Source organism: Trichechus manatus, unplaced genomic scaffold (genome assembly GCF_000243295.1).
Source record: "Trichechus manatus latirostris isolate Lorelei unplaced genomic scaffold, TriManLat1.0 scaffold00247, whole genome shotgun sequence".
In the NCBI taxonomy this organism is placed as follows: Eukaryota; Metazoa; Chordata; class Mammalia; order Sirenia; family Trichechidae; genus Trichechus; species Trichechus manatus.
In genome coordinates, this window is record NW_004444183.1 from 367,792 (window position 1) to 375,370 (window position 7,579).

At 37.5% G+C, this 7,579-nt stretch overlaps 1 pseudogene; it reads left to right on the top strand.

Annotated features, from left to right (window-relative positions):
* The first annotated feature begins 3,252 nt into the window (after nucleotides 1-3,252).
* Nucleotides 3,253-4,103, top strand: LOC101345335 (developmental pluripotency-associated protein 2 pseudogene; annotated as a pseudogene).
* The last annotated feature ends 3,476 nt before the right edge of the window (nucleotides 4,104-7,579 follow it).

Genomic DNA, 7,579 nt, shown 5'->3' on the forward strand with positions numbered 1-7,579 from the left:
AGCAGTTTTACTCTGTCCTGTAGAGTTGCTATGAGTTGGAATCAACTTGACAGCAACAGGTTTTTAAAGGATTTTTCATGGCTGTGACCTTTTCAAAGCAGATTGCCAGGTTTGTCTTCAGAAGCATCTCTGAGTGAATTCGAGCTACCAGCCTTTTGGCTAGTAGTCGAGTGCTTAAGCATTTGCTCCACCCAGTGACCCCACTGACTTTTGGAATTATTTCCAGTCTGATAGATGAAAAATAGTCTATCAGTATAGTTGTAATTGATATTGCTATTATAATGAGTGAGGTTAAGCTATATATATAATGGACAAAAATATAAGTACTCAACAACATTGTTGTTATTGAGAATATTCACAGCAAAACACACACCAATTCAACAGTTTTTAAAAGTACAATTTAGTGACATTGATTACAGTCTTCACAGTGTGCAATCTTTTCCACCTTTCTTTTCTGAGTTTTTCCTCCCTCATTAACACTGCCCCCTAAGGTTCCTATCTAATCTTTTCAGTTGCTGTTGTCAATTTGATCCCATGGAGATAAATTTTAAAAGAGCACAACGCTCAAGGTAGATATTCTTTACTAGTTAAGCTAAACTATTGTTTGGTTTTAAGAAGACTTCAGAGGATATTTTTTACTTTTTAGAGAAGAGTTTGCCTGAAATATGGCCAAAGGCCTGCCAAATCACAGGCCTTCATGGCTGGGAGCCTATCCTACCTTTGCCTGGCTGAGAAGAATCCTTTCTGATTTCAGGGAGTTCCCAAATTGATGGTTGAATCACTGGAGAAAGGTTATTCTTTAAAATTCACTGTAACAATTCAATAAACAAGTCAAAGCAAAAACAGTTGTACTTTATGATGAAACATATAGTGCAAATTGTCTTCCAGGATAATAATTATACCTACTCTATATAGTGGTTGTGAAAACTAATGAAAAAGTAGATGTATAACACCTTGCCCCATGCCTGTGCCATGAGCAGCATGCAGTATGTGCTAATACTCTCCATTCATATTGTTATTTTGAATTCTGATTAGTAGAAATTTTAAAATCTTAAATTTTTGTAATATTTCATGATTTGAGTGACTCATTCATTAACTAGCTCAATTTATATTTCTTGGCTCTCATCTTTTTTATAAAACATTGTATAAAGTAACAACACTTAAGTGAATCATAATTTCAAGATATTTAAAGACTGGAGCAGTTGAAAGGTAATAAATGTACATTCAAATTAATAAAAAGAAATAAATGACAACACTGAGGGATATAAAAATTATTTTAGACAAAGCACTGCTGACTTTCAATGGGATGGTATATGATGAAGGCTCCGTTATATAGGAAATTTGAGATTGTCTTGAATGTAGAAGGGCGTGGGTAAGAGAATCCCATCCACACAGAAAAGCATAAGCAAATGCAGGTATTTGTGGAGAAGAAGAAATTCTGTTTGGCCAGGATTCCAGGTATTGAAAGAATTGTTGACGTTTCAGTTACAAACTTTATTGAAGATCTAAGAACCTTGGACTTTTCCCCAAAGACTATGAGGTTCTACTTAATAACTTTGATCTGGGGAGTGACAGAATTACTTCATTACTTTGAAAAAATTACTCTGGCAGCATAATTAAAACGAGAAAATTATGGGCAACTAGAAGACTATTTGGGAGGCTTTTAGGAAATTAAGAAAACTGGTTATAAAGTCTTTAACCAAGTCAGTTCAGTGAAATGGAGAGGAGTGTATAAATGTGAGATGCTTCAGAAGCATAATCAATAGGACATGGCAAGTAATTGAAAGTACAGGGATGGCAGTTGAGAGCAAGATCTGTTTTGTAATTCTTAAGGTGGTAAAGTAGTTTTAAGAGAAAAAATAAAATAAATAAAAGCATTGTGTCCAAGGAAATAAAATTATGTCTTCCACTAGAACATAGTAGAACTATCTTCACCTAGTGCTTAGTTAAGCACTTAATGAAATTTCCACAGTGAGCATTTAGTGTACTCAGATCTGAGTTATGTGCTGGAGATAAAAAGGCAAATAGACACCCTCTTGTTTTTTTTTTTTCTTTTTCTTTTTTTAAATAAGTGTAAGGCTAGTAGATCGATTGGTTCTTCTTTCTATGACAGAAGACCAGACGAATTGTGGGATGACATCAAGGACTTCATACCTGGAGAAAGCAAAAAGTCACTGAAAGATAGGGAAGAAAGAAAAGACCAAAATGGATGTCTTAAGAGACCCTGAAAACTCACTCTTGAACACACAGTAGCTACAGCAAATGGAAGAAATGACAAAGTAAAAGAGCTGAACAGAAGATCTCAAAGGGCAGCTAGAGAAGACTAAGTAAAGTATTATAATGAAAAGTAAAGACCTGGAGTCAGAAAACCAAAAGGGAAAAACATGCTTGGCATTGCTCAAGCTGAAAGAACTGAAAAAATTTAAGCCTTGAGTTGCAATATTGAAGGAGTCTATGGGCAAAATATTGAATGACACAGGAAGCATCAAAAGAAGATGGAAGGAATATACAGAATCACTATACCAAAAAAGATTTGGTCGACCTTCAACCATTTTAGGAGGTAGCATATAATCAAGAAAAGATGGTATTGAAGAAACAGGTTCAAGCAGCACTGAAGGCATTGGAGAAAAACAGGGCTCTAAGAATTGACAGAATACCAATTGAGATGTTTCAACAAATGGAAGCAACACTGGAAATGCTCACCCATCTATGCCAAGAAATTTGGAAGACAAATACCTAGCCAGCAACTAGAAGAGATCCATATTTGTGCCTATTCTGAAGGAAGATGATCCAACAGAATGCAGAAATTATTGAACAATATCATTAATATCACACACAAGTAAAATTTTACTGAAGATAATTCAAAAGTGGTTGCAGCAGTACATCGATAGGGAACTGCCAGAAATTCTGGCCGGATTCAGAAGATGATGTAGAACCAGGGATATCATTGTTGATGTCAGATGGATCTTGGACGAAAGCAGAGAATACCAGGAAGAAGTTTACCTGTGTTTTATTGACTATGTACAGGCATTCGGCAGTGTGGATCATAACCAATTATGGATAATGTTGCAAAGAATGGGAATTCCATAACAATTGTGTTCATGTGGAACCTGTACATAGATCAAGAAGTAGTTCTTTGAAAAGAACAAGGGAATACTGCATGGTTTAAAGTTGGCAAAAAGAAGGCTAAAACGAGTAAGTTTAGGTATCCTTAACATTGCTGACATTGTCTTCCCCTGTGTGTTCCTGGAAATGGCGTCCTCAAATTAAGAGAGCAGTGAAAAGAATGTCTTTGAGTGGAGTTAGATGAGGACAGTCTGATTATCACACTGGTTCCAGTGAAAGAGGAATCTAACCAAGAGCATCAAATAGAACGAAGTGTTTCCTCAACAGCAGAGGTCAAACTGAAAAAGCCTAGGAAAAATGATAACGTTCATCTTCCTCAAAACGTAGTTATAAAACACCAACCCTTCCTTTGCCGGCCATTTTACCTCCAGTTAGTGAGGTACATTGGGACACTATGTGGAACTGGTGCCAGCAAGTGAATTTGAGCACCCGTGGCCAGAAAATAGATATTTATCTGAGGCTGCAGAAACATGCTTACCCTGAGCAAAAACAGGATATTTCTGACACACTGTTGGAGGCCAAGGTGCAGCCATGTTCCAGGAAACGCAGTATGGTGACCAAGAGAGAAAGGCTTGAGGAAAGCTTTAAGACTAGGGAGAGACAGGAAGTAATGAATATAGTTGAAGTGGTCTCTTCAGCCCAGGAAGTCACACCGGCCTCCTGGGCAAGAATTTCTTCCAGAGCGCTTTAGCCTAAGGCTGTGAATTCATGTCGCTTTCCTACTTCAGCTGAGAGCTTTTTGCTGTAAGCCTCTGGCAGCAGATGGTGTGTAGTCCATGGCAGAGTCCTCCCCAAAGAAACAGAGGGCAGCGTCAGGCCTGGGTGCCAGACACCCCCGGAGGATGATCTCTCTCTTCCTGTTACAGGCTTGCGTTTTCCCATCCCCAGACCTAGAAGATAATATGTTGTGTCCTGAATGTGCTAAGAGGAATAAGAAGTTGATGAAAAGATTAATTACAATGGAGAAGGCGAAGTAGCCTAGTGTGAACACACGAACATGTATCCTTTTGGATGGGCAATGCATTAGTAAGCAACAAATGATGGAGAGCCCATATCTTAATTGACTTCATGCTAATGATTGCTGTGCTCTGAGTTACCAGTCCTCCGTGTTATCTTATCCTTGACTACAGACAAGAATGTCTGAATTTAGGCTTGATATCTGCTAAAAAGTCACTGTTGTTGCTCCTTTTCATGAGTTGGGATTAAGAAGAAGTTTTCCCATCCACTCCAATTAAGATGTTCCTCTGCGTATTGGACTCCATATAAGATAGTGTTTGAGGAGAGTTCCACTATGGAAAAATATATTAGTAAATATTTTTAATATTAAGCATTTACCTACATAGATGACAATTTGTCTTTACTCCTTTAAAATGTATTCACAGTATTCACAGTAATCAAAACATTTGATTTTATAATGTTTCTCATTATAAAATGGACACAGCTAAACTTTTTCATTTATATTCTGTGTGTGTATTTGTACCATATAATTCCTCTAAGAAAAAAAAGATAAACTTGGAAAAGGTGTGTGTTAAGGTTTTATCCTTTCATCATACTTATTCAATCTGTATGCTGAGCATAATATTAGAAGCTGGACTATATGAAGAAGAACATGACATCAGGATAAGAGGAAGACTCATTAAAAACCTGTGATATGCAGATGACACAATCTTGCTTGCTGAAATCAAAGAGGACTTGAAACAGTTACTGATGAAGATCAAAGATCACAGCCTTGAGTATGGTTTACAACAAAACGTAAAACAAAAATCCTCACAACTGGAACAGAGAACAAAATCATTATAAATGGAGAAAATATTGAAATTGTCAAGGATCACAATCAGCGTCCATGGAAGCAGCAGTCAAGAAATCAAATGAAAGGTGGAGCCAACATGGTGCCCTAGACAGACGCACCATACCTTCCTTCTGTAGCAAAGACCCAAAAAGCTAAGTAAAACAGGTACAAACATCAGTCCTGGAACCCTAAGCATCAAATAAAGGCATGCTGGCAGGGAGGTTACCAGTGAAAAAAATTTGCCAAACTCTCCCTCTTCCACCATCCAGTCTCCTCCTAGTGTCCAACTGGAGGCCACAGTGCAAGGGAGCTTGGTGGATACAACACATAAAGATCAGCCTTTGGTGCACAGAGGAGGTAAAGTATGGATCTGAAGGGGAAAACAAAGAACATGCAACACAATAATTAAAGGATGTTGACCCAGACCTCAGGAGCCCTGGTGGTTAAGCACTTGGCTGCTAACCCAAAGGTCAGTGGTTCGAAAGCAGCCAACTGCTCCATGGCAGAAAGATATGGTAGTCTGCTTCTGTAAAGACTACAGCCCAACTCTGCCCTACAGGGTTGCTATGAGTCAGAATTGACTACAAGGCAATGATTTTGTTTTGTTTTGTTTTTTTGTTTGGGGGGCTGGGGGTTTGGCCCAAACTTCACTGTTGTTGTGTGCCATCCACTGGCAGAAAAAGACCCCAAAGTGGGATTTCCAAGAAGAACAGGGAGTCTAGTCAGCCTGCTCATGGCCTTGGAGGACTGACTCCAGTATAGGCTGAAGCTGGGCCATCCTCCCCCTCCCGCCAAGCTCTGGGACCAAGATTGGCACATTAGGGTTGGAAGGTATAGTCCAGATTGACTAGAACAGCTTTTTAAAGGAAGGGTTATTGGGGATGGGGAGATTCAGAATAATTATGCTGACTCAACTCCAAATGCCAACACTAAAGAAAAATAATCTACTCTTACAGTAGAAGTTTGCTAGTGGAAAGCACAAGAACAGAAAATAGGCAGAAATATTCTGAGTTTCCTATTTATAGGAGACTTGGCAGGAGCAAAGGAGAGAATATATTACCTTAAATATGCTTACTGGATTTCTGAAAATAGGCAGTATTTATGAAGAATTTTTAAACCAGATAATGACATTGAAAAAAGTACTCTGTAATAAGCAGAATAAAACCAGATTTGAAAATTATTTTTTAACCCCCAGTACACTTTTCTATCAAAGCAGCCTGATCAGAACTTAGTACTACATTATTAGAGGAAAAGGAAATACAACAAAATACATGTAAACAAAAAAATTTACTGAGTATGATTTTTTGCCTATATAAGGAAGACTAAATTGCAAGTTCAATTCTAGTTAATTATCTGGAATCCAAAGGCATTTCTCAATCAATAAATCTTTAAGCACATTTTTACTGAGTATCTGCTCACTACTATACAAAGTGAAATAGGTGAGACAGGAGAAACATAAGGAAAGGCTCACATCTTTGGAAAGCTTTCAATCCCTTTGAGGGAATAAGAATAGATATGTAAATGTTACAGTGCCAAAATTTACACAAAAACTACCTACATAGATTCACGCATAGTGGTACAGACAAATACTATAAGACATTAAAGATGAGAAATAGAAAGTGAAAACTATGCTGGAGCAGACAGGGAATGCTTCATGGAGAGACCTTGGCATGACATGGAATGATGAACAAATATGAAGAAGTAAAAGAAAAAATGAGAATATTTCAGAAGAGAGAAATTAGGAAGTAGGACTTACTACTTCCCAGAGAGAATGAAGCAAAGACTAGATAATTTTATGACATGGCTATCATAGACAAAGCTGAGCTTTTACATGAGTCTTGAGAAGAATGGCCTTGAAGGTTCCTTCTGGTTCAGTCACTCTGAATTCAGAGATGTCTGAAGGCAGAGAGACTGAATGAACAGTCAGTCTGTTAATGCTAGTGTAAAAATTCCCACATGTGTTTTGTTTTCTGAAATCTTGGGGCTCACAATTCTCTTCCTTTTTGCACCAGCTCCTGACTCAAGACCAAGTAGAATTCTTACCAGCCTCCCAACCATTCCCCACCACAGTGAACACTTCCATACAAGCTTTGCACTTATTTTGAACCTTTTATTTTTTAAAAGACAGCACTCATACAAAGTATAAATATTCAGCTCAGCAATTAAGGTGAAACAAATATTTTTAAAACCACCACCTAGGTCAAGAAAAAGAACTGTTCGTGCCCCTCCCACAGGTAACCATTACCTCATGTGTAACACCTTGGCCTGTTTTGAAGTTCACGTCATTTAAATAGCTCAGCATGCTTTGATTTGTGTCTGGCTTCTTTCACTCAAAATTATCATCTATGTTATTGTGTGACTCTCTAGTTCATTGGTTTTCATTGCTATGTACTATTCTATTTATGAATGCACTGATCAATATTTAAAATCTACTGTTGATGTACATTTGAATTATTTCCAAGTTGTTGTTTTTGTTTTTTGACTAATACAAATAATGCTTCTATGAACATTATTACATACTTCTCTTGATACAGATATGCATGCATTTCACTTTGGTAAATACTTAAGTTTGGAAATACTGGATCATAGGAGATCCAGTATTGGTATGTTCAAAATTAGTAGATAATATCCAACTGTTATCCAAAGTCCTTGTACAGATTTATA